This window comes from Carassius auratus, chromosome 20 (assembly GCF_003368295.1).
Source record: "Carassius auratus strain Wakin chromosome 20, ASM336829v1, whole genome shotgun sequence".
Classification (NCBI taxonomy): Eukaryota; Metazoa; Chordata; class Actinopteri; order Cypriniformes; family Cyprinidae; genus Carassius; species Carassius auratus.
The window spans coordinates 28,376,015-28,390,030 of record NC_039262.1 but is presented as its reverse complement, the minus strand read 5'-3'; the positions used below and the strand labels follow the sequence as shown (position 1 = coordinate 28,390,030).

Genomic DNA, 14,016 nt, shown 5'->3' with positions numbered 1-14,016 from the left:
AAAAAAAAAAAAAAAAAAAAAAAATACCACTACAGAAGGGGCTAAGGACAGTCAGTCTAGAGTCTAAATGTAAGTCTCACTTCATCAAGAAATATTAACTCTAGGATTTGAAGCATGTTTTTCTCCAGCTGTATGCTGCAATTACATTTCATTGAAAATATGTAGTATACAATGAGATGTGGGGTCATGTTGTTAAGCCTGCATTAAGAACCGGAAATATATGTATGTATATATATATATATATATATATATATATATATATATATATATATATATATATATATATATATATATATATTCAGTATTGGATTCCCACTAGGATTACAGATTACACACTAATTGTCAATATTCCAGTTGTATTGTATTTGTATATGTTTGGAACGTGCAATTTAGATGACGACAATGCTTGAAAGGAGCATACATTTAAATGGGTGGTTTACTGCGATTTCACTTTTTTAATATCAGTGCACTGTAAATACATTTCTGTAGAATTTACAGTATATTACTAAAAAGATGCCAAAAAAATCCTTTAAAATCATTCTAATTGCTGTAAAATAGATTACAGTATAATACAGCGAAACAAATTACAGTTAATTGCTGCATGTGAAATGCACAATGTAAAAAAATTTGCTGTTAAATATCAGTAATCTACTGGAAGCAGGATTGCCTGTTATGTACCTTTAATTCACATCTCATCATGTTTCAAATTCATAAAGGGACAGTACTGTGAACGTATTTTATTTCAATCCACTGAGAGAAAAAATATGTCTTGAAGTAATGTAAAAGTAATGTAACTAAAAACATGACTTTAACTCAAATCGTTGTACTTCACTGTTACATAGTACACGTATGTGATGAAGTACTTAACACAGAGATCATCACTGTATTAACATTAACTCCACATTTACTGTCTTTATATAAAGCAGCAGAACATCAGTGTTTGTGGCTCATCATTGACTGAAGCACAGACTCTACTCTCCAGCACAATGGTGAACCACAAAACTACATTAAACTAACAGTTAAGTATTTACCCTCATTATCAGTTCATGACTTTGCATAAAGTTTTTTCTATGGACCTTCACCAATATTTCAGTGAAAATAACTTGTTAATAACACGGTTGCCAATAAATAGCTGTTTTTCTGCTGTTGCTGTAAATTATTTGCAGTTTATTACTGTAAAATTACATTTAATGCTGTTTTTTTTTCATCTTCCATCTTGACCTAAAGTTTTAAGCGAACACTTATAATGTGCACACTACAGAGTGTTAAGCCGAGTTCAGACTGCACGATTTTAGCCCAGTTTTTGACTCGCTGACAGGTTTTGAGAAAATCACAGGCAAATTGGTGCTCGTTAATGTGAGTGACAACCCTGCAGTGTGAATGAGCAAGGACGCGATCTGAGAGAATTGCCGACAAGTCGCTGACGCCCGTGACATATTTGGCATGCTAAATATCTGGACCTGTCTGCGATTCAAAATCATGCTGTTTAAAAAGTGTTCTGAATGAAAACTACATACGCGATGATCGATAGCCAATGAGAGAGCAAGATACAGAGCAGTAGAGTTTGGAGAGGAGTTATAGACCACAATATCAGCAAGAATGGCTTCTTTTCTTTTTCTCGTTGTCTCTGTAAATCAGCGCAAAGGAAATTGGTATTGCAAGCTTCTTGCGGGCTACTATTTTTAATAAAAATCCCAGTCTCAGGTGAGAACTCTGGTCTTATGCATGATATTGCATTGTTTCCTTGTCACATCTCATCGTAGTTTGCGTGCCAGACAGAGTTGTCGGCAATCCTTCATATTGTAAAGTCATGGGTCAAGGCATATTCTGGCAAACTGTTTACCAAATGGCAAAGCAATCTGTAGTACACACCACTACCAACACGCAATGGGTAACTCACAAAGCACAATGTTCCTCCATGTTTTCAGCACAATACCATAGTGTTTCGACTCATGTTTTGAGCTTGTTGGCTGGAGTATAAAAGAACCCCCAAGAGCTGCAGTCCAGGGTGAGAGGCTGAGGTGTTCCATCCTTGCAACTGCCATCTTCCAGTTCCAGTGTTGTGATTTAAGCTCTTGTTTAAACTCTTGTCTACCTAAGTGTTTGTTGATTTCTTCACCTATAGTGTAAAAGTGAAGTTATTGAGAGTAGCAGAGTGTCTCAGTTTTTTGTTTAACTGCTTAAGTGCAAGTGGAATATTATCTTGTAGGGAGGTGGATGTCATTTATTTTAGAAATTACCCTTTCTTTTGATAGGTAAGTTAATACTTAAAACCTTAGAGAAACTTTTGTTTATTGTTTTGGCCTTTCCTCTCCTGAAGCCTTACGTATCTTTTTTTCCATTCTGTTAAATAAAATACCTCTGTTTGTTTGCTCAAACTGGTGTTACTGAGCTTTCTTGTGTGTCAGCCCTGGAACTTGAAGATGGCAGTCTCTCTCCACAGTTTATATGTCACACCCCTTTCATCCCTAGATCTTTTTTTAAAGGGGTACGTAACACATTCAGAAATGCACATGCATCTTCAAGAAACATCCAAAAACACATCTCTTCCATCTTTATTCACCCTCGAACTCTAGTACTCTCTATTTAAACTACAAACCCGATTCCAGAAAAGTTGGGACACTGTACAAATTGTGAATTAAAATAGAATGCAATGATGGGGAAGTTTCAAATGTCAATATTTTATTCAGAATACAACATATATGACATATCAGATGTTTAAACTGAGAAAATGTATCATTTTAAGGGAAAAATCTGTTGATTTTAAATTGAATGGCATCAACACATCTCAAAAAAGATTTGTCAATTATTCCATTCCCTTTTTACTCACAATTTGTACAGTGTTCCAACTTTTTTGGAATCGGGTTTGTATATATATTTTTTTTTATTATTATTAAAAACAAAAAAAACAAACACTTGACCCTCTGGCACTCTTCATTCATTTTCTAAATGTTAGTTTTTCTATTAAAAAAAAAAAAAATGAAACAAACCTAAACTTCAACACTAGCTTTCTGTATTCTTTTCTAAATTCTATTTACTTGTTTTCTTTGCATTAACACATTAATTAATTAACGGAAACGAACAGGGATGTCCTCACCACACACAACACGAAGATTGCCATGCCATCAACAGCTGAAATGGACATACTGCAGAGGTTGGAAATGCTACTGGTGTCATGACTTAGGTCTGTGTTGCTGTATTTTTGTCTTGTTGTCTGTGTGTCCAGTCTCAGAACACATGGGTTTTGTTTTGACAGCTCATGTGTTCTGCTGTCAGTGTTTCTTCCCCCTCCCACTCATTACCCTTAATTGCCTGTGTTCCGTCACACCTGTAGCCACTCCTTCATCATTAGCTCTCCTCTATTTCAGTTCCTCTCGTGCTCTGTCTTTTGTCAGACCGTTGTGATTGTTTTGTGCTTCGAGTGTGATCGTCTTGTCTTGTCTTGTCTTGTCCTGTCCGCTTAGTCCTGCCTTGTCAAGTTTTAGGCTCCAGGTGTTTTTTGGATTTGTGTTTTTTCCCTCTGGAACTGTTCCTGTCAGTTTAGACTGGTTCTGCCTCCGGTCCCTTCATCACCTTTCTGTTGGATCTTCTGAGACCTGACCCCAGCTCCTCTCTGCACTCTGTCCTTCCATTCAGGGATTTTGGTGAGCCTTTGACGTTGTGTCCCAAGGATTCCCAGCTCAGTGTGACTTTGACGTTGCGTCCCCGATGACGCTCTGGTAGATGTGATTTGACGTTGCGTCACAGAAGACGCTTTGACTGGTCTCCGCAGAGAGGTTTCTTTTGCTCTGCTCTGTGGAGTAGTCATTCTTTTGTTTTTCCTGTTTGCCCAGTGAGGGCTAAATAAACTGTTACCTGCAACTGAGTCATGCGTTTCCCTGACAACTGGAGCCCTGCAGGTATATTTTACGTCATATATATATATATATATATATATATATATAATTAATAATCTACTTAAAATTTCCACCATACCAAAACACGTGTTAGCGTTATTTCAAAGGTAGGGGTGTAACGGTTCACAAAATTCACGGTTCGGTTCGATACGATACACTGATGTCACGGTTCGGTTCGGTTCGATACGTTTTAGATACAGCAAAATGTAAAAACATCTCAACTTTTCAGAATGCCGCAAGCGCACCGCGGGTCATGTGACAAGAACTAACCAATCAGCTTCATCCTTTCCCGTAACAACGTTGAGAGCTCAGCCAAGATGAAGGAACAGCTGATCATAGTTGTATATGGATTGCAATTTTGAAATAAATTCAGTAGCAGAGCTACTGCAAGCGATTTTTAGAGCTGCAAATCCATTTATCCTTTGCTGAAATTTCCGCGTCTCATGGAGAGAGCACGTCATTGTTGCTTAGCAAAGACAGACGCCTCAGGAGAAAGACGCGCTTAGCGTTTTCCATGCGTTTTTAGGCACGATATGTGAACGGCCCCTAAGGCGCTCGCTCACTCAGCACGCGCTGAAGGCTCGTTGCAAAATGTCTAATGCATTTAACAGACCAGAAATATAAGATCCTAAAATAACCAACAGGTCTGGTGTTTGGGTTGGATTCCCTGTAAGCTATAGTGTCTAAATGCTGCAGGGATAGTTTGCTGCGTGCATGTTTCTCCTTTTTTTCGTCTTTTCCCAGATAGTACTGACGCATATATCCCAGATATTCCTGCTGGTTTTTTTTTTTTTTTTTTTTTGTAATCCCGCTGGTGTACCCTGTCATGTTGCAGATGCGACATACCGTTGTTTTTTTTATCCACCACTCTCTTGCCATCACCATTATAGCTTAAAGGGAATCCAAAGTGCACCCAAACACCAGACCTGTTGGTTATTGGAGGATCTTCTCATTTCTAGTCTGTTAAACGCATTGGCTATTTTGCAACGAGCCTTCAGCGTGTACTGAGTGAGCGAGCGCCTGCTGAGTAGCCTAACATAAACATATAAGATGGTGTTTTTTTCTTCTTCGGGAGTGTCAGGGGCGTTGCCTGTTACGTTGTTTGGGTTATTGGGCTACCTTGTTGAACGCATATCATTATATTTCTTTCTCTCTCTTTTTTTTCAAATATAATTAATTACTCCAACGAACCGTTCGGTATACATAATGCGTACCGCGTACCGAACCGAAAGCGTCGTACCGAACGGTTCAATACGAATACGCGTATCGTTACACCCCTATTCAAAGGACATTTAAACCATAGCCAAAGTTTTCTTATATTGTTATGTTGTTATTGGACATAACTATGCAGGTGATCCCTAATAAAATTGTGTTCTTATCCCCGCAATGAATAGCCTACACAGAAGTGACTGCATATTGGATAGCCTACAGTATTATAATGTTCCAAATATAAATGTTCATGCTCCGCTTTAACACTGGGTTTTGTTATAGGCCTAAACAATTATTTGACTGAAACTTGTCTATTAATATCTGTTTGCATGAACTTTAACTCTAAGATCAAAAATATTGTAATTGTTCCCCCGCCTTATATTTCTCAAACCTCGTACTTTTCTATGGTATCATGCTGAAAACACGGAGGAACTTTGTGCTTTGAGAGTGACCCATCGCGTGTTGGTAGTGACGTGTACCACAGATTGCTTTGCCAATTGCAAACGTGATTGATAAACAGTTTGCCAGAATATACCCTGACCGTCATGCAGTGTGAAACCTTCTGCCGCCGATCCATCGTGCAGTGTGAACACAGCAGTGACTGAATGCATGACAAGATAGTCATGCAGTGTGAAAAGAACAGTGACCCGACTACTTTGACAATCGTACAGTCTGAACTCCGCTTTAGAGTAATATTGAATCAGTGAAGTTAATGAGATAATTCTGTGATTAAGTGCTGATTGAGCATTAGTGATGAACAGCTGCTGTTAACAAACAGAATCAGTGAAGAAAAGAGAAACACAAGAACTACAACTGACTTCAGACACCACAGCCTTAGATGAAATCAACTGAAATAAAAGGCAACATTAAATCTCTTAAGATCTGATTAAACAAACTTTATAAATGGCATCACCAGCTTCACATTGCATGAATACAAATTGAGAATTAAGAGAGATTTAGGTGTTGTTGTTTTTGGGCACTACCATGATGGTGCAGTGTTTGCTTTAGAATTAGAATACTTTATTGTCATTGTACACAAGAGACAATGAAATTGCAGAGCTTCTGCGTAAGGTGCGTTGTACATAATATACAAAATAAAATAAAAAGAAATATACATGATACAAAAGAGATGTACAATTAAAAAGTTTAAGCTAAGACGAGAATGAAATAGAAATAATTGTTTGTGTCTAAAAATAGATTAATATTAAGTGACAGCTTGTTAAAATGATTATTGCACTGATATGAGGTAAACTTCTGGCTCCTAGTAAAATTATTACATAGTATTACTAGCATTACACAGTGCACTGAAGGAATAGATATAAAATAAATGGGAAAAAAATTAAATAAAAACATAAAAACATTACACTAAAAGATATTGAAGATATTGCACTAAAATATATTGCTAAACTGTTCTGAGGGAATAAGATATAGAAAAACATTGCATAATTGCACAGAAATGTGGCCTAGTGGTTAGTGAGCTTGACTCTTAACCCTCGGGTTGTGGGTTCGAGTCTCGGGCCTGCAATACCACGACTGAGGTGCCCTTGAGGAAGGCACCGAACCCACCAACTGCTCCCCAGGCATAAATGGCTGCCCACTGCTCTGGGTGTGTGTTCACAGCTGTGTGTGCACTTTGGATGCGTTAAATGCAAAGCACCAATTCTGAGTATGGGGCACCATAATTGGCTGAATGTCATGTCACTAATTTTGTGTGTGTGTGTGTGAGAGACATTATAGCTCTGGTCCTGTTTGTCCATGGTCTTATGCACCTGTAGTGCCTGCCGGAGGGCAACAGGTGGGAACCAGGGTGAGACTGTTCTTTTTCAGTGTTCTGAGCTCTGTTGAGGCAGCGGGAGTTGTAAAGGTCCTTCAGAGAGGAAAGAGGGCAGCCAATGATCCTCTGCGTGGTGTTGATGATCCGCTGTATTCCTTTTCTCTCTGCCTTAGTAAAGCTGCCATACCATACTATGATACAGTTTGTCAGCAGGCTCTCCACTGCAGACCGATAGAAAGTCTCCAGCAGCTTCTTATTCAAGTTGTTCTACTTCAGCATTCTTAGGAAGTGAAGGTGCTGCTGTTCCTTCTTGATGACTGCCATGGTGTTGGCTGACCATGTGAAATCTGCTGAGATGATTTTGCTGAGGAATTTGAATGTCTGAACCCTCTCTATGCAGTCTCCATTGATGTATGGAGTGGGATCTGCCCTGTGGCTTCTAAAGTCAAGGATTTTTTGGTAGTGTTAAATGTCAGGTTGTTGGCTGAACACCACTTTGATAGTCTCAGAATCTCATCTCTATAGGCAGTCTCATCCCTCTTTAGTTGGGCTCTTGAACCTTAACTGTATAACATTAACTTTTGTTTGTCTGCCACAGCCATGTGTTTTTGAACACATTTGTTGTGGCAAAAGAATGACCAAGGCAAAAATTTTATAATTGATTATGCTTTTGTAATGACATCGTCTTTAAACACTAGGTTTCCTAATCTTGTCCATTGATTCTCATGTAACAATGTTCTAATATTAAATTAGAGTGAAATAATAAACAGTATTTTATGAAATATTTTTAAGCACATCACTCACTACAAAAAAAAAAAAGAAGAAAAAAGTTTAGTCCATAAAGGCTATAAAACACGCACATCAAGTATCAGTGTATGAATCTAAACAATGGTCAAGTCAAGTCACCTTTATATAGTGCTTTAAACAAAAAAAGATTGTGTCAAAGCAACTGAACAACGTTAGTTAGAAAAACAGTGTGTCAATAATGCAAAATGACAGTTAAAGGCTGTTCATAATTGAATTCAGTGATGTCATCATCTCAGTCCAGTTTAAATTGTATCTGTGCAATAATTTGCAATCAAGTCAATGATATCATTGTTAATGAGTGAAGTGACCCCAACTAAGCAAGCCAGAGGTGACAGCGGCAAGGAACCGAAACTCCATCTGTGACGGAATGGAGAAAAAAACCTTGGGAGAAACCAGGCTCAGTTGGGGTCAGTTCTCCTCTGACCAGATGAAACCAGTAGTTCAATTCCAGACTGCAGCAAAGTCAGATTGTGCAGAAGAATCATCTGTTTCCTGTGGTCTTGTCCTGGTGGTCGTCTGAGACAAGGTCTTTACAGGGGATCTGTATCTGGGCTCTAGTTGTCCTGGTCTCCGCTGTCTTTCAGGGATGTAGAGGTCCTTTCTAGGTGCTGATCCACCATCTGGTCTGGATACGTACTGGATCCGGGTGACTGCAGTGACCCTCTGATCTGGACACAGACTGGATCTGGTGGCTACGGTGACCTCGGAATAAGAGAGAAACAGACTAATATTAGCGTAGATGCCATTCTTCTAATGATGTAGTAAGAAAATCATGTGTTATGTGAAGTGTTCCTGGTCACAGTTTACCTAATTAATGCAGCCTAAAAATCCTTTAACGGATTTGGATATTAAAATTAGAATGTTATGTGTAAGCCAGGTTAAAGAGTAAGAAGGTCATCACTTCCGGTGGAGAGAACGCTGGCATGTTTGGTTGCCGCTTCTCCACTCTGCAATTTTAATTGTTTTTTATTTTTCATTGTTTATTTATTTATTATTATACGTTATTGTTGGATTCCATCCTTTGGTTGTGCTACCACATTCCTGACTGGTTTCGGACACACTCACGCTGTGCCTGGATTTTTCACTCCTGTGTGCTCACCCTGCTCGTGTAACCGTGCTTCAGAAGATCTGTTTTATTACAACGCTTTTGGATTTACTCGGACATTTTAGACTGGATCTAACGGTGTCCTGTGTAGCAGTCTCTGATTTTAGGCTCATCACTACATCTTTGTCCTTATTTTGACATTGCTATGTGGATCTGTCTGCTATCTGCTGTCATCTGTATTTTGCCAGTGACTGGGCTCTGTGGAGAGCGGATCCTCAAACACCCGGACCACGCTATGATAAGGTACTCTCTGCCTGAACTGCTTTCACAGAAACACCAGTTGGGGCTCAATATACGTGTTTGTGAAACTTTACGATCACTTCACCTTCTACGTCGGCCTAAATATGTTCATAGGGGTTCACAGCGGAATTTTAACATCACAGGGACTGACATTAAGGTCTTATGTTCCCGTCCCGCATGTACTGATATTAAACAAAACATCTCTCGTGGTGTTTGCCCTGCAAACTTATGTTATCCACAACAAGTGTCTACAACATACTCTGATAAAGTACGCCCTGATTCCATCAGGTTTGCCCATCTCAATGTACGCTCTTTAAACAAAAAGTCTGATTTACTCTATGACATCATCTTGGATAAAAAACTTGATGTCTTCTGTATTTCTGAAACTTGGCACCAACAGAATGACTTTTTAAATCTTAATTTATGTACTCCACCGGGATATAGATATCTTGACAAATCCAGAGCAACTGGAAAAGGCGGTGGCCTTGCTGTTGTGTACAGTTCTGTTGTCTCTGTAACTGAAATTGTTGTTCCTTCTGTTTTATCGTTTGAGAGTATTGTTTTTAAAATTAGCGGTGCTTCTCCTGTTCTGATCTTGTTTATCTATCGGCCACCAAAGAGTAACCCTCTGTTCTTTGATGAACTCACAGAGCTAATTGCATTTGTGAATCCCCTTTGTCCATCTATGATTCTTATTGGAGATATTAACATTCATGTTGACAATCCCAGTTGTAATCATACTGCTAATTTGATGGAGATTCTAGACTGTTTTAACCTGATACAGCATGTCAAATTTCCAACTCATGGAAAAGGTCATACACTGGATTTAGTATGTACAGCTGGTGCTGATATAAATCAGCTTGAAGGTAAAGATTTGTGTATTAGTGACCATAAGCTCTTGATTTTATCTTATCTGTTTCTCTGCAAAAACTACAAAAGAGGGTTATTAGTTTTAGGAATCTTAAAAATATCGATCTTAATCAATTTTCATGTATGATAAATGACAGTTCTGCAGGAAATACTGTTGATCATTATAATTCAATTTTATCATCAACTCTAGATGTGCTGGCCCCCAAGAAGGAACGTGTTGTTTCATTTTTGAAATCATCACCCTGGTTTACTACTGAGCTCAGGGTTCTAAAAGCAAAAAATAGTCAGTTGGAACGACAATTTAAAAAATCAGGGCTCACTGTCCATAAACTTATGTATGATGAGCAATTGGTTCAGTACAGCGATGCCCTCAAAATAGCAAGAACTGAATACTACTCTCAGATCATTAATGATGGTACTGCTAATCCAAATAAGATGTTTAAAGTAATCAACAAACTTCATAAACCTTCCAATTCACTTATTTGTTCCACTGTGCAGCAGTGCAATACGTTTTTGAATTTTTTTGCTGAAAAAATTGATAATATTTATCAGTCTATTACTTGTGCCTCTCTAAGTGCACCTCCTGAGATTCAGCCTTTAAATTGTCCGTCTACTTGGTTCTCTAGTTTTGAAACGGTCACCATTGATTACATTTCCAAATTAATTATGACTATGAGTTCCTCTACCTGTACCTTGGATCCTATTCCAACTCATGTTCTCAAAGAGTGTCTGCCAGCTATCAGTCCTCTCATTTTGAACATTGTTAATACTTCCATTACCACTGGACTTGTTCCTCAAGCCCTTAAGGTTGCCTCCATCACACCAGTTCTCAAAAAGCCTGGGTGTGATGTGTCTGATCTGTCTAATTACAGGCCAATATCTAATGGGCCTAGATATTGGCCTGTTGGGGAAGTCGTGGCCTAATGGTTAGAGGGTTGGACTCCCAATCGAAGGGTTATGAGTTCTAGTCTCGGGCCGGACGGAATTGTGGGTGGGGGTAGTGCATGAACAGCTCTCTCTCCACCTTCAATACCATGACTTAGGTGCCCTTGAGCAAGGCATCGAACCCCCAACTGCTCCCCAGGTGCCGCAGCATAAATGGCTGCCCACTGCTCCGGGTGTGTGCTCACAGTGTGTGTGTGTGTGTTCACTGCTCTGTGTGTGTGCATTTCGGATGGGTTAAATGCAGAGCACAAATTCTGAGTATGGGTCACCATACTTGGCTGAATGTCATTTCACTTTCATCTTCCTTTTTTGGGGAAGGTTTTGGAACGTGTTGTTGTGTCACAACTTCATTCACACTTGTCCATGAACGAGCTTTTAGAACCTTTTCAATCTGGGTTTCGTTCTGGACATAGTACTGAGACTGCCTTGGTCCGAGTTATAAACGATCTCCTCGTCTCTGCTGACTCTGGTGCCCTTACTATCTTGGTGCTCTTAGATTTGAGTGCAGCCTTCGACACGGTGTGTCACTCTATACTGCTTGAGAGACTCGAGACCTGGCTTGGTATTTCTGGAACAGTGTTGGAGTGGTTTAAATCTTACCTGACTGATCGTACCCAGTTTGTTATTTTAGAAAATAATAAATCTAACGTTGGACAGGTGTGTCATGGTGTTCCTCAGGGGTCTGTCCTTGGCCCGATACTTTTTAATATTTACATGCTTCCTTTAGGGCAGATTATCAGAAAGTATGGTCTCGGGTACCACTTCTATGCTGATGATACACAGATTTATATTAGCACAAAAACTATCACAGGTGTATCAGAAACCCTTTCTGACTGTCTCCAGGAAATTAAATTATGGATGTACCAGAATTTTCTTAAATTAAATGGTACAAAGTCCGAGGTTCTTTTAGTTGGTACCCCTGCAGCTACCTGTAATGGTAAAACATTTAATTTGGAGATTGAAAACAATCTACTGTCTGCATCACCACAAGTACGTAACCTTGGAGTAATTTTTGATTCTCACTTGACACTTGAAGCACATATCAAGAGCATTTCAAAATCTGCATTTTTCCATCTAAGGAATATTGCTAGGATCAGGTCCTTTCTTTCATTACCTGATGCTGAAAGGCTTGTCCATGCACTTGTGACCTCTAGGCTTGATTATTGTAATGCCCTTTATCTTGGGCTACCAGCAAAATATATTAAGTGCCTGCAACATATACAGAATTCAGCTGCTCGTGTTCTTACACATACTCCTTTTCGTCACCATATCTCTGGGGTGCTTAGGAACCTGCATTGGCTCCCGGTCCATGACCGTATTGATTTTAAAACTCTTATCTTAACGTATAAAGCTGTACATGGAATTGCACCATCATATATATGTGATTTACTTACATTATATATGCCCTCTCGATCTCTCCGTTCTGCCAAATCTCTTCTACTTAAACAGCCTTCTTGTAGACTGAAAACAATGGGTGAAAGAGCCTTCTCTGTGTCCGCCCCCAGATTGTGGAATGCACTTCCTTCAACTGTTAGGAATGCACCAACACTAACAAGTTTCAAGAAACAGTTAAAAACCCATCTTTTTAAGATGTCTGTGTCCTAATTGGTGACACTCAATGTATATTCTGTTATACTTCTTGTTGTTTTCTTTTTCTTTTTTAATGTATTTTTAATGTATTTATTTTTGCACTGTACTTGTAGCGCTTTGGGTATAAGAAAAGCGCAATATAAATAAAATGTATAATTTTTTTACTATTATTATTATTAAGAGATGGGTCTTTAATCTAGATTTAAACTGCAAGAGTGTGTCTGCCTCCCAAACAATGTTAGGTAGGTTATTTCAGAGTTTAGGTGCTAAACAGGAAAAGGATCTGCCGCCCGCAGTTGATTTTGATATTCTAGGTATTGTCAAATTGCCTTAGTTTTGAGAACACAGCCGATGTGAAGGATCATAATTTAACAAGAGCTCATTCAAATACTGAGGTGCCGAACCATTCAGGGCTTTATAAGTAATAAGCAAGATTTTAAAATCTATATGATGTTTGATAGGGAGCCAGTGCAGTGTGGACAGGACCGGGCTAATATGGTCATACTTCCTGGTTCTATTAAGAACTCTAGCTGCTTCATTTTGGACTAACTGTAGTTTGTTTACTAAGCGTGCAGAACAACCACCCAATAAACCATTACAATAACCTTGAGGTCATAAATGCATGGATTAACATTTCTGCATTTGACATTGAGAGCATAGGTCAAAATTTAGATATATTTTTGAGATTGAAAAATGCAGTTTTACAAATGCTAGAAACATGGCTTTCTAAGGAAAGATTGCAATCAAATTGCATGCCTAGGTTCCTAACTGATGGTGAAGAATTGACAGAGCAGCCATCAAGTCTTAGACAGTGTTCTAGGTTATTACATGCAGAGTTTCTAGGTCCTGTAATTAACTCCTCTCTTTTTTCAGCATAACAGTAAACGCTAAAACATTTGTTCGTAATGATAACTCCCAAGGATGACATGTAAAGTGTGAAGAATAATGGCCCTAGTACTGTGCCTTGAGGTACTTCATACTGCACTTGTGATCGATATGATACCTCTTCATTCACTGCTACGAATTGATGGCGGTCATTTAAGTACGTTTTAAACCATGCTAATGCACTTCCATTGATGCCAACAAAGTTTTCTAGTCTATTCAAGAGAGTGTTGTGGTCAATAGTGTTGAATGCAGCACTAAGATCCAAAAGCACTAATAGAGAACATAACTCTGAACTTAACAATACAAGCTACTAAAACTCTAGACAAAAACAAAAGCGCATAGTAAGAATTAAATAAATAAGTGGACAATTCAGCTGCATGATTTATTCAAGCCGCAATGGATGCTGGGAGTTATGGTTGAGTTTTGTACTCTGCTGATACCCAGCATGCCTGCATGCATAGGCATGAAGCTTTAAATTGGCATGATTGTTGAGCTTCATATGCTGATTCTTGATGTCGCTGTGTGTCTAATTGATACTGAAGTTCCAAAAATTATATGAGCATATTTTATTTATTTGTTTGATCTGTCACATTAGTTTGTCATCTTTTAGTATCACAGATATAAAAAGTGCTTTACAAACACAGCAAAAAAAAAGAAAGAAATGAAGTCAGATTATAATGTGTATAATGTGAGTT

General features: G+C 38.6%; 1 protein-coding gene across 3 annotated transcripts in view; it reads left to right on the top strand.

Annotated features, from left to right (window-relative positions):
- Positions 1–14,016, top strand: part of scara5 (scavenger receptor class A, member 5 (putative)) — a 179,000-nt gene that overhangs the window by 132,731 nt on the left and 32,253 nt on the right. The gene's annotated exons all lie outside the window — the stretch shown is intronic.